Raw genomic sequence first — 13719 nt, forward strand, 5'->3', positions numbered from 1 at the left:
ATTGTGGTAATGTCTGTAACCAAAATTAGAAAAATGTTGTCTCTGTCCAAATATATATGGACCTAACTGTATATTAAGCCACTCTACCAAACGGCTCACAAGGAGGGGATTGTCTCCTGGTGGTGTGAACAGTGTCCCTACAGGTCTGTTCACTGTGTGCATGGCTCATGTGTTTTTTTTTTTTTTTTTTTTTTTAATCAAATGTTTTTATTAAACAGTGAGAAAAATATATGCAGATTACATTACTGCAAACAGTACACATCTATGTTTTGCATTTTCAATAAACTTTCAGCCCCAAACCAACCTCCCTCCCCCCCCTCACCCCCACCCCTGGAGACCTAACAAGAACCACTCTGATCTACCCGAATGTCCATTATTAACCAGGAACAAGAAGGCGTCGTATCAATACTGCTCCCACGGGGATATATGTTCCAAAAGCACGAGCAAGGTCTCCAGATCACGTCGACTCGATCCAGGGATTCCATAACCTGTTGAAAAGGTCCATCTTGTTTCTTTTAGAATAGATGCTCCTCTCCAATGCAACAATATGGTCTACTTGCATCATGAAATCTCTTCTCGTTGGTGGCTCAACCCTAATCCAGAACTTAGCGATCAACTTTCGTGCAATAAACAGCAATCTAGCAATAACTGTTTTATACAAGTTATCAGTTACAATTTCCTCCACGTAACCTAATATGCATACCAGAGGGTCCCGTGGTACCGAACAATTGTATGTTAGTCCCACTTTGTTTATCACTACAATCCAAAACGAGGCCAGCCTAGGGCACTGCCACATCATATGGAAGATACCCGCCTCGGATTGCGAGCACCTAGGGCACTCAGAATTAGGTCTTAAACCTGCCCTGAACAGCATATCCGGAGTTCTATAGGCCCTATGAATAACAAACAATTGTGACAACCTCCCAGGCTCACTCATCGAGATCTTGGGCACGTATTCCAATATTGAGTCCCACCGATCGCCGTCATTCTCCCCCAAATCAGCCTCCCACTTCGCCCTGGCTCTGATAGGATGTTTCTCTAAAAAGGAAAATAGCAGGAACTCATATATTCCCGAGATCACCCCCCTTGTGCTTTCCCCCATAAGGATAAAGTCTAGCATCAGGTCCACCTGAATCTCTATAGGCCCCCTCCTACATTGTGCCCGATATGCATGAGAGATGCGATTATACTGATACAGTTCAGAGCTTGGCAGCAGAAATTCCTCCTGTAATGTCTTGAAATCCTTAATTCTACCTTGGTGCAAAACCTGGCTCATCCGAGAGATTCCCGCTCCCTTCCAAACCTGAAATCCCTCCATCTGTCTAAACTCCTGTAGGAGACAATTATTCCACAAGGGCGAGAACCTAGTAAGTGCCCTCACTCCCCTAATTCCCTTAACTTTGTCCCAAACCTTTTGGATAAGCCTAATAGTGCAGAATTTAGTACCCTTCTCTCGAAAATGCCCACCCTCCAGGCCCTCACTCAGTACCCTTGACCCAATCAAATTCCTCAGACTGCAGGGTGTCCGCTCCCAACCCGATTCCTCACCCCATCCCCTAAAATGTTGACATTGTGCAGCCAAAAAGTATAACCATGGGTTGGGCAATGCCACTCCTCCTTCCGTCTTTGGTCTTTGTAGAATTTCTTGTTTAAATCTAGAACTTTTCCCATCCCAAATCAGCTCGCCAAATAGAGATTTAATCCTCCTAAATCTATTCTGCGATATCCACATAGGGGAGTTGTGTAGCACGTAGAGAAGTTGCGGCATCACAATCATCTTTATTAGATTTATTCTACCAATAACCGATAAATGTAGCTTTTTCCACGCCTGAACCTTAGTGCGTATCTTCCGCAAAAGTGGCGCCAAATTTAGTTCCTCAAAGCTAGTCAGAGGCAACGCGATCTGGATCCCCAGGTATTTAAATTTATCTACTAACCTCAGCTTTGTAGGAGAGTCCCGTATTTCACTATTCTCATAGTCCCCATCTACTAACATCATATTGGACTTTTCCCAGTTGATTCTCAAACCAGAGTAACTCCCAAATTCCTCAATAATGGCCTCCGCCCCTGCCAGGGTCTCCCCCGAATCCTCCAAGAATAGCAAAATATCATCTGCGTATAACGCAATCTTTTCTTCCGAAACCCCATACATAAATCCTTTCACCTCCCGGGAGCCTCTAATTTTCGCAGCAAGGGGCTCCACCGCCAGGGCAAATAGCAGTGGGGACAAAGGACATCCCTGTCTAGTTCCCCCAGACAGAGAGAATGTCTCAGAAAGGACATTATTCACTCTAATTTTGGCCACTGGGGAAGAGTACAACAGCCGCACCCATGAGATGAATTTAGGTCCAAATCCCAAACGTTCCAACACTGACCACAAATAGCCCCACTCCACACAGTCAAAGGCCTTGTGGGCGTCCAATGATACCACAACCCTCCTGCCAACATTGTCCGAAGGGATTTGTAAATTTAAAAACAGCCTTCTCAGATTGAGTGCCGTTGATTTGTTTGGCATGAAGCCTGACTGATCAGGGTGTACCAATTTGTCTATCACCCTACTTAACCTATTTGCCAAGGTTTTTGCCAAAATCTTAATATCGGCAGTCAGGAGTGAAATTGGTCTATAGGATTCTGGCATCAGTGGATCTTTGTCGGCCTTAGGGATAACCACCACAATAGCCTCTCTCATCGACAAAGGCAACTCCCCTCTTTCCAACGAGCTATTATACACCCCTACCAATTTGTCCAACAGAGTTTCTTTCAGGGTCTTATAAATCTCAGCTGGAATGCCGTCCGCTCCCGGAGCCTTACCCCCCGCAACGCCCGCCAATGCAGCCCCCAATTCTTCCTCCCCAATCGGTTCTTCCAACAATTCACACTCCTCTCTACTCAACCGGGGCAAATCAATTTCTTCCAAATATTTTGCCATATCTTCGGGTCCCCTCTCCACACTGGACGCGTATAATTTGTCATAGAATTTCCTGAACACTTCCAAGATCTGCACCCCCTGAGTGACCACCGTTCCCTCCTCCGTCTTAATAGAGTAGACGTGAAGATTCTCTTTGCGCGGACGCCACTACCGAGAGCAAGTGCCCCACTTTTTCCCCCTCTGAGTAAAAGGTTTCTTTCTGGAAGGCCCTCAACCTCTCCGCCTTTTTCAAAAATAGCTGATCAACCTCCCTCTGAGCTGCCCTCATACGATTCCGAGATTCCACAGTACGATGTTCCCCCAATGCCGCCTCTGCTGCCTTCAATTCCTCTAGGACACCCTGATCCCGCTTTCTGGTCCTGGTCTTATGTCTTGAGATGTCCCTAAACAAAATTCCCCTTAGATACGCTTTCATGGTGTCCCACACTACATGGCATTCTGCGCTCCCTTCATTGATCTTAAAAAACTCCTCTATCTCTGCCCCCACCTTTTCCATGTCCAAAATTTGTAACCAAACTGGGTGAATTTTCCATCCCGCCTTCCCCAAACCGTCCTGACTTGACAACTTTAAAGAGACCTGAACAGGGCTGTGATCTGATAAAATCCTAGGATTATATTCCACCCCGTTTAACAGTTCGTTCATCCTATCGTTTCCCAAGGCGACATCAATTCTTGACATCGAGCCGTATGTAGTCGAGTAACAGGAATAGGAATATGTGTTGACATTGCGGACCCTCCACAGATCAGTCCAGCCTATTTCTCTGAGATAATTACCAAAGGGAGTGTCATTACCGTCCCTACGCTTAGGTGCATGGTTACTCTTGTCCCAGTGGTCATTTGCTATATTATTTACATCCCCCACCACCAAAAGAGGGATCCCATCCCAGCCTCTTATAGACTCCAATATGTCCTGGATCTTCCTTCCAGAGTATGGCGGAGGTATATACAATGATACTATGCATATTAAACGATTAAAGAGTTTACACACCAACAAAACATATTGACCATCCGTGTCAATTTTGACCTCAACTTCCTCAAATGGGGTATTAGTATGAATCAATACTGACACACCTCTCGCATAACTAGAGAACGTCGAATGATACGCCTTGCGCACCCATCTTTTCTGTAACATATCAACTTTTTCCTTTACTAGATGGGTCTCTTGCAGGCAAATCACCGAGGGCCTCTGTTTCAGTAAATACTGAAATATTGCTGCGCGTTTAGTGGCGTCCGCTAATCCCCTAACATTCCAGCTTATAATGTTAACATCCCCTCCCATTTCCTAGAAACAAAATGATTAGTTAGAGCAGTCTCCTTCAGGTCTCCCCCGATACCCACCTCCCCCCTCCCCGCCCCTTTCCTCAACTCCCCCATCTAAAACTCAATGGAGTTCAACTAGAACAAACTTTCTTTCTCTGTATGAGAACTGAGAGCTCTTGATACAACCTAGAACTAAGCCCTTTGCAGTCCATCTCTCCCCCTCCCACCGCTAACAGCATGAAGTATTCTTTGCGCCGCCGAGCACACTGTTTTATCCTTTTGAGAACATTCTGTCTAAAGACACAAGACAATTTCAAAAATCACAGTCATGGGGTATAACCAGATGAGTGGCGAAGTCACAGCGTCAGTCTCATCGGTTCCGATCCACGCCAGTTTTCTTGGTATTGGTATCCAGCCACTGCATAGCCTCCTCCGGGTTCTGGAAAAAATGAACCCGGTCCAGCGCTACCACCCTGAGCTTAGCCGGGTATAGCATTGAATATTTTAGATCCAGGTCTCGGAGCCGCCGCTTGACTTCCCCGAACTTCATTCTCAGTTTTTGCACCGATGCCGAATAGTCCGGATAAATGGAGATCCGATTTCCGTCTATACTCAGTCCATCACTGATCCTGGCCTTACTTAGTAGGGTTTCCCGATCCCGATAGTCCAAAATTTTTGCCATCAAGGCTCGAGGGGGGGATCCAGGCGGCAGGGGTCGGGTGGGGACTCTATGGGCCCTTTCCACGGAGAAGTGGTTAGTAAGATCTGCTCCTCCCACCGAGTTTTTAAGCCATGCCTCAATGTATTCAGCAGGATTATTCCCCTCCACCTTCTCCGGCACCCCAATTATTCTTAGATTGTTCCTTCGGGAACGGTTTTCCAGGTCATCTGTTTTAAATTCCAGTTCCGCAATGCGCTGAATGTATCTCTTTTCTCTTTTCAACAGTTCATTTGTCTGATCCTCCACACTGCCCACGCGCTCCTCCACCACCTCCACTCTTTTCTCCACTTTACGCATAGCAGAATTAAGGGACTTCATTTCAACTGTTAAATCGTCCACTCTTAGATTCAGTGCGGCCGGGGCAGATTTACAGTGTATAACGACTGAGAAAATGTCCTGCAGTGTAGGCTCCCCCACATTTGATTGCTGCGCACCCTCAGAGTCCTTAGCCTGTACTGGGCTGGCGGTAGGTGTCATGTTATTTGCACCATGCATCTCCTGCATCCTCCCTGGAGAAAGCTGCTCCTCCACCACACTGAGGGTATCTTCCCCCCCCCTCTCTTCTGCCTCTGCAGGGGTTCCCTCTCTTCCGGCCCTTCTGGGCCCAGCAGCAGGGCACCCCCCTCCTCCGTTCGAGCAAACCTTTCCAGCCGGGCGATTACCTCCAGCCTCCGGCGGTATTCAGTACTGGCTCTGGCCGCCTCCTCCTCTGCCACGGCGCCATCTTGGATTTTCGCGCCAGTCGCGGGCGCCGACTGTTTTCGGCGCGGCATCGCCGCTTTACTCCTCTCCCTGCCTCCGGCCCTCTCCCCCGTGCCCAGGGGTCTTGCGGAGCGTCTCCGTCCGGTTTTCGGCGCTCGGCAACGCCTTCAAAGGTAAGAACTTAGGAGCGGTGCGGGGAGAGAGACCCGTCGCACGTCCGCTCACATCGCTCGCTAGGCCACGCCCCCGTGTTTTTGGTTTAATCTATTGTTTTCTTGTTTCTACAAGAAAAACACCAAAAAAGGACACATTCAAGAAAAAACACCAAAAACAGGCAAAGATGCTTACCTGTCTAAATAGGCCTCAATACAAATGCACAAGCAGGGTGCAGCGGACCCAAACAAAATAGCAAATGCACAGGTGCAATACCTAATGAAACAGCCAGCCTTCAATAAGGGTTTGGCCGTGTGGTACACCAATGCACTAAGATAAAATACTCTGTATGTGGTGTGTTCACACAAGGAATACAAAGCATCTGGCTACAGCCTGTGCATTTGCTATTTTGTTTGGGTCCGCTGCACCTTGCTTGTGCATTTGTATTGAGGCCTATTTAGACAGGTAAGCATCTTTGCCTGTTTTTGGTGTTTTTTTTTTTTTTTTTTTTTAGGGAGGTTTCTACCCCTCCTTGTGAGCCGTGCACATAAAAGCCGTTCTATACTGCATGTCCACATTGGACATTAGTACCCATCTGAATCCTGCTCATATAGGTATTATACTGTATTTATTTTCATTTTCCCATTAGGGTTAGGATTGGGGCTAAAGTTAGGGTTTGGGCTACAGTTGGGGTTAGGGTTGGGGCTAAAGTTAGGGTTTAGATTACATTTACGGTTGGGATTAGGGTTAGGGGTGTGGTTAGGGTTATGGTTGGGATAGGGGTAGGGGTGTGTTTGGGTTAGGGTTTCAGTTAGAAATAGAATTGGGGGGTTTCCACTGTTTAGGCACATCAGGGGCTCTCCAAACGCGACATGGCGTCCGATCTCAATTCCAGCCAATTCTGCGTTGAAAAAGTAAAACTGCTCCTTCCCTTCCGAGCTCTCTCGTGCACCCAAACAGGGGTCCCCCCCACATATGGGGTATCAGCGTACTCAGGACAAATTGGACTCCAACTATTGGGGTCCAATTTCTCCTGTTACCCTTGGGAAAATACAAAACCGGGGGCTAAAATATAATTTTTGTGGAAAAAGAAAAAAGATTTTTTATTTTCACGGCTCTGTGTTATAAACTGTAGTGAAACAGTTGGAGGTTCAAAGTTCTCACAACACATCTAGATAAGTTCCTTTGGGGTCTAGTTTCCAATATGGGGTCACTTGTGGGGGGTTTCTACTGTTTAGGTACTTCAGGGGCTCTGCAAACGCAATGTGATGCCTGCAGACCATTCCATCTAAGGCCATGTTCACACTTTGCGGCGTCCCTCTGCGGGTTCTCCCGCAGCGGATTTGATAAATCTGCAGGGCAAAACAACTGCGGTTCTCCCTGCAGATTTATCGCGGTTTGTTCCGCGGTTTCCGCCTATACTATTGATGCTGCATATGCAGCAATATACAGCATCAATAGTAATGTTAAAAATAATAAAAATTGGTTATACTCACCCTCTGATGTCCGGATCTCCTCGACGCTGCGCCCGGCGGTCCGGTTCCAAAGATGCTATGCAAGAAGGACCCTTCGTGACGTCACGGTCATGTGACCGCGACGTCACCGCAGGTCCTGGTCACACAGCAACTCTGACCGGACGGCCGCGTGCAGCGCTGAGACTTCAGAGGGTGAGTATAACATGATTTTTTATTTTTATTCTTTTTTTCACCCCAAATATGGTTCCCAGGGCCTGGAGGAGAGTCTCCTCTCCTCCACCTCGGGTAGGAACCGCACATTAGCCGCTTACTTCCCGCAACGTGGGCACAGCCCCATGCGGGAAGTAAGCGGTTCAATGCATTCCTATGGGTGCAGAATCGCAGCGATTCTGCACAAAGAAGTGACATGCTGCGGGTTTTAAACCGCTGCGTTTCTGCGCGGTTTTTCCCGCAGCATGTGCACAGCGGTTTGCGGTTTCCATAGGGTTTACATGTTACTGTAAACGCTATGGAAACTGCTGCGGACCCGCAGCATCAAAATCGCGGCGGTTCCTGTTATGATTTGGTGGTTAGGACAATAATGGACCTCATGGTTAAGAGCACACAAAATGACCTGATAGTTATCAGTAATATAGGACGAGCTCTAAGACGTAGGAACTCTGCTGACCGCAATCCCTAAACCTATCACACACACTAGAAGCAGCCGTGGATTGCTCCTAACGCTCCCTATGCAACTCGTCACAGCCTAAGAAACTAGCTAGCCCTGAAGATAGAAAATAAAGCCTACCTTGCCTCAGAGAAATTCCCCAAAGGAAAAGGCAGCCCCCCACATATAATGACTGTGAGTAAAGATGAAAATTACAAACACAGAGATGAAACAGATTTAGCAAAGTGAGGCCCGACTTACTGAACAGCCTGAGGATAGGAAAGGTAACTTTGCGGTCAGCACAAAAATACTACAAAAGACCACGCAGAGGACGCAAAAAGACCCTCCGCACCGACTCACGGTGCGGAGGTGCTCCCTCTGCGTTCCAGAGCTTCCAGCAAGCAAGAAACAATCGAAATAGCAAGCTGGACAGAAAAATAGCAAAATAAAGAAACACAAGCAAAAACTTAGCTTATGCAGGGAAGACAGGTCACAAGAACGATCCAGGAGTGAACAAGACCAATACTGGAACATTGACTGGTGGCATGGAGCAAAGATCTAGGTGGAGTTAAATAGAGCAGCAGCTAACGAATTAACCTCGTCACCTGTGGAAGGAACCTCAGAAGCCGCAGCCCCACTCACATCCACCAGAGGAAGCCCATTGACAGAACCAGCCGAAGTTCCATTCATGACCACAGGAGGGAGCTCAACAACAGAATTCACAACAGGTTCCGCGGTAAAAACCGCAAAGTGTGAAACCAGCCTTAGTCTGCATTCCAAACGGAGCTCCTTCTCTTCCGAGCTCTGCCATGCATCCAAACGGTGGTTCCTCCCCACATATGGGGTATCAGCGTACTCAGGACAAATTGGACAACAACTTTTGGGGTCCAATTTCTCCTGTTACCCTTGGGAAAATACAAAACTGGAAGCTAAAAAATTGTTTTTGTAGAATTTTTTTATTTTTATTTTCACGGCTCTGCTTTATAAACTGTAGTGAAACACTTGGAGGTTCAAAGTTTTCACAATACATCTAGATAACTTCCTTAGGGGGTCTTCTTTCCAAAATGGTGTCACTTGTGGGGGGTTTCAATGTTTAGGCACATCAGGGGCTCTCCAAATGCGACATGGCGTCCCATCTCAATTCCAGTCAATTTTGCATTGAAAAGTCAAATTTCGCTCTTTCCTTTCTGAGCTCTGCGATGCGCCCAAACAGTGGTTAACCCCAATATATGGGGTATGAGCGTACTCAGGACAAATTTTACAACAAATTTTGGGGCCCAATTTCTTCTGTTACCCTTGGGAAAATAAAAAATTGGGGGCGAAAATATCATTTCTTTATCGCCTCTCATTGGGGGACACAGGAACCATGGGTGTATGCTGCTGCCACTAGGAGGCTGACACTATGCAAATAAAAAAGTTAGCTCCTCCTCTGCAGTGTACACCCCACCGACTGGCATTATACTCTTCAGTTTTAGCTTAGTGTCAGTAGGAGGTGGACACGGGTCTTTCATTAGACCCTTATCTACCTCAATGTGCGTCGTTTCTTTTCAGGTTTTTCGAAGGGATACAGGGTGAGCAGTCACACCTGTAGTCCCACAAAGCGGACTATGAGTACGGCGTGTACTGCCACCCCGTATCCTCATAGATCCCTCTCCAGGACCAAGAGCCTAGCACACAAGCGTGCTTAGAAGTCCGGTCCTGGCTCTGTCCCCCACCCACTCGCCTTCCAGAGCCTGTCGGTCGGAGGAAACGAGGACGTCCACCAGCTCCAAGGACGTCTAATAGGTTCCATGTTTTTAAGGTTAGTACGGCGGCGTGGGATGTTAGGTAAGTATTTGGTGCTCCTTATCAGTTCTTCATAGGGGGCCTCTTGGATTACCTACCTTACCTGCTACTTTGTGCAGCACGGCGCCTTACAGGCAGCCGCACTGCTATTTCTGCGGCCGCACTACTATCCCTGCGGCCGCATCTTTTCTGCTCTGGGTGACAATTAGGGACACCATCTTTTGCGTGGCGGCTCTGTTGTCCGGCCGCGCTGTTTTCCCCTCGGCGGCGATCGCTCTGCCTTCTGCGGCCGCATGCTCTTCCCTCTGCGGCGCGACCACCCTTCAGGCAGCCGCGCTGATCTTTTCTCGGCGGTCGTACCCTTTTAGGTGACTCGCGGCCGCGGTCCTTCCCAGCGGCCGCGGTCGTCTCCTGCGGCCGCCGGCTTTTACTTTAGGCCCCGGCTCTTCCCTGGGCCTACTTCCGGCTGCCGCGCCTGTCAGACGGGACGCCTGCATCTTTTCCTTTGCGCCCGCACACATTTCAGCGGTCACCGGCTTCTAATTTAGGCCCCGGCTTCTCCCGGGGCCTACTTCCGGTGCCACGCTCCGCCCACTTCCTGTTTCATCGGGCGGGCTTTTCTCCCGCCCGACATACTGTGCCCTGCTCATCGGCGCCCCTCTGTCTGGCTCCGCCCCCTTCCTCCAGGGACAGCGTCTGTGTGTGCTCACCGCTTCTCAGCTGCAGGAGCTCACGCAGCGCGCCCCACACCTTCGCCACTGCATCTTCCGTGGGCACAGCATCTGCGCAGAATCCAGCACCTCAGGGCAGGAGTTCTCCACCGACAAGTGGGACATCTTCCAGGACCGGGTCCGTGAGTAGCTGCACTGCAGACTGACACCCCCCTCTGCCCCACTGTCCCCTAACCCACTGGCATCTTCAGGGACCTCTCAAAATGTCTACCTCTAAAGGGGGCCGCTCTCGCCCCCCCTACTTCTTCTGCCTTGGTCACGTACTTTGCTTGTTCGTCCTGTAACAGCAAACTTCCCTCAGGTCAGTCCTCCCCGCTGTGTCAGTCCTGCAGCAACCCGATTGTTCCCACCGCCCAGGATTCCCCGGCTGTTCCGCCCGAGAGTGATCCCCCCCCATCCCAGGCTGGGCCGCCTCTCTTTCACAATCGGCCGATTTAACACGGGTGTCTCAAACCCTGGTGTCCGCGCTTGATCGGTTACCCCTGCAGACCCCGGCCATAGCCAGCGGGTCGCAGGAACCACCGCCCGAGCCCTCCTTGATAAGCCACAAAAGGTCCAGACAGGAACGTCGGTCTGAGTCCTCTTCGCGCTCCATCTCGCCACACGGCCCTCCCCTGCGGTCGGCGTCTCCTCGACCCTCCTCCCCTGAGTCAGGCGAGGCATTCTCTGATGCGCCCTCGGAGGATATTTCGGAGCTGGATTCTAACCAAATCGCTACCATGAGGGAGATGGTGCAGAATCTCATTGGGGCAGTAAACCAATCCTGTGGCATAAAAGATCCATCTATGGAACTCGCAGATCAGGCGGTTTCGTTTAGACAGGCCAAACCACCTTCCAAGTTTTTTGCTCCTCATCTTGAATTTGAGGAAATCATGTCCAGAGAGAGAGAGAACCCCACTAGGCGTTTTCAGAGGGGAAAACGCCTGGGTGTGCTATATCCCTTTTCTCCAGAAGTTACCGCCAATTGGACGGTCTCTCCCTCGGTGGATCCACCTGTGTCCAGGCTGTCCACCAACACGGTGCTTCCTCTGTCCAGCGGAGCATCTCTGAAGGACTCTAACGATAGGGCTATAGAATCCTTTGCGAAGTCAGCTTTTGAAGCGGCTGCAGCGGCCATATGCCCAGCTTTTGCTTCCACTTGGGTTTCTAAATCCATCTCCAAATGGGCCAAAGAGCTCCGTCGAGGTATCCTGGACGGGGCGTCTCCCATGCAACTAGCGGAGCTTGCCAACCAGATTTCCCACGCCGGTGAATACCTGGTCTTTGCCTCCCTGGATGTCGCGTCTTGTGCGGCTCAGGCTTCCAGCAATGCCGTTGCCATCCGCCGCACCGTTTGGCTCAAGGCCTGGCAGGCGGACTTATCTTCTAAAAAGTCCCTCACTAGTCTGCCCTTCCAGGGCTCTCGTCTCTTTGGTTCCCAGCTGGATCAAATCATTAAGGACGCCACCGGGGGTACAAGTTCTCTTCTCCCCCAGCTAAGCCTCGTCGCCCTCCTCCTAGACGGCAGTTTCGCTCTTTTCAGCCCTTTCGTCGCTTCGCTGTGTCAAACTCCTTTTCCCAGCAGCAACAGAGGCCACAGGCATGTCAGGAGAAGAAGGCGGTGTCCTTTAGGCCCACTCCGTCCTGGCGTCCTCGCTATTCCCAGGGTAGATCCTCCAGGCCCAGGACTGGAAGATCCACCTCGGCATGACTCTCGGCAAGACTCCAGCCCAACTCCCAGGTTGGGCGGCCGTCTTCTCCTTTTCAGGGACATCTGGATTTCCGCAGTAGAGGACGCATGGGTCAGGGAAGTTGTATCCTCGGGATACAAGATAGAGTTCTTCTCCCGACCCAGGGATCGTTTCTTCCAATCCCGTCCTCCAAGAGATCCCGCTCTAGTTCCGGGCTTCTTCGCAGCCATCGCTTCTCTGCTCAAATCCGGGGTAATCGTTCCCGTCCCAGAGAAAGAACGGTTCACGGGTTTCTACTCAAACCCTTTTTGTGGTACCGAAAAAAGACGGCAAGGTTCGCCCCATTCTGGACCTCAAATTGCTGAACAGGAGAGTTCGCCTGAGACACTTCAGGATGGAATCCCTTCGTTCAGTAATTGCTTCCATGGAGGCCCAGGAATTTCTATGCTCAATAGATATCCAGGACGCCTACCTCCATGTCCCGATATTTCCCGGACATCACCGTTTCCTGCGCTTCGCAGTGCAACGGGAACACTTTCAATTCGTCGCCCTGCCGTTCGGTTTCGCAACCGCTCCAAGGGTGTTCACGAAGATCATGGCAGCGCTGATGGCCATATTGAGAGTCAGAGGCCTGGTCCTTTTTCCATACCTCGACGACATCCTCATCAAGGCACCGTCCTTTTCTCAGGCTCACGAAAGCCTGTCCATTGTTCTCGACACCTTAGCCCGTTTCGGGTGGCTGGTCAACCGGAAGAAGTCCTGCCTTATTCCTTCTCAGCGCATCATTTTTCTGGGCATGCTATTCGACACTCGTCAGACCAGAGTCTTCCTTCCCAAGGACAAGAGATCCACTCTTTGTCAGGACATACGCTTGCTCCAGGGTCCTCGGCCTCCCTCCCTCCGATCGGCCATGAAGGTTCTGGGGAGGATGGTAGCTACCTTGGAAGCGATTCCCTTCGCCCAATTCCATTCCCGACCCCTTCAGCAAGCCATTCTGTCTCAGTGGGACAGGTCTGTCTTCTCCCTGGATCGGCCGATCAGACTCTCTTCTCGGGTCAAGCGGTCTCTCAACTGGTGGCTGACGTCACCTCTCATCTCCCAGGGCAGGTCCTTCCTTCCAGTTCACTGGCAGGTGGTGACAACGGATGCCAGCCTGCTCGGCTGGGGTGCGGTTTTCCGTCATCTGACGGTTCAGGGCCGTTGGTCGTCGCAGGAGTCAACTCTGCCAATCAATGTCCTCGAAATTCGGGCCATCTTTCTGTCCCTCCGCCACTGGGAAATGATTCTCAGGGGTCTGCCAGTCCGGATCCAGACGGACAATGCCACGGCTGTGGCATATGTCAACCATCAGGGGGGGACCCGGAGCTCCTTGGCCCTTGCCGAGGTATCCAAGATTCTCCTTTGGGCAGAGGCAACGGTTCCGGTGATATCCGCGGTGCACATCCCCGGCGTGGACAACTGGGCTGCCGACTTCCTCAGCCGCGAAGGCCTCGCGGCAGGGGAATGGTCCTTGCATCCGGAGGTCTTCCATCAGATTTGTCTTCGATGGGGGACTCCGGACGTGGATCTCACGGCGTCCCGAATGAACAGGAAGGTTCCACAGTTCGTCTCCAGGTCTCGCGATCCTCTCGCAGTGGGCGTCAACGC

At 50.4% G+C, this 13719-nt stretch overlaps 1 protein-coding gene across 4 annotated transcripts in view; it reads left to right on the plus strand.

Moving 5' to 3' along the window:
- Window positions 1–13719, plus strand: part of LOC138663950 (gastrula zinc finger protein XlCGF57.1-like) — a 60784-nt gene that overhangs the window by 42163 nt on the left and 4902 nt on the right. The window lies entirely within an intron of this gene.

This window comes from Ranitomeya imitator, chromosome 2, assembly GCF_032444005.1.
Source record: "Ranitomeya imitator isolate aRanImi1 chromosome 2, aRanImi1.pri, whole genome shotgun sequence".
NCBI classification, from domain to species: Eukaryota; Metazoa; Chordata; class Amphibia; order Anura; family Dendrobatidae; genus Ranitomeya; species Ranitomeya imitator.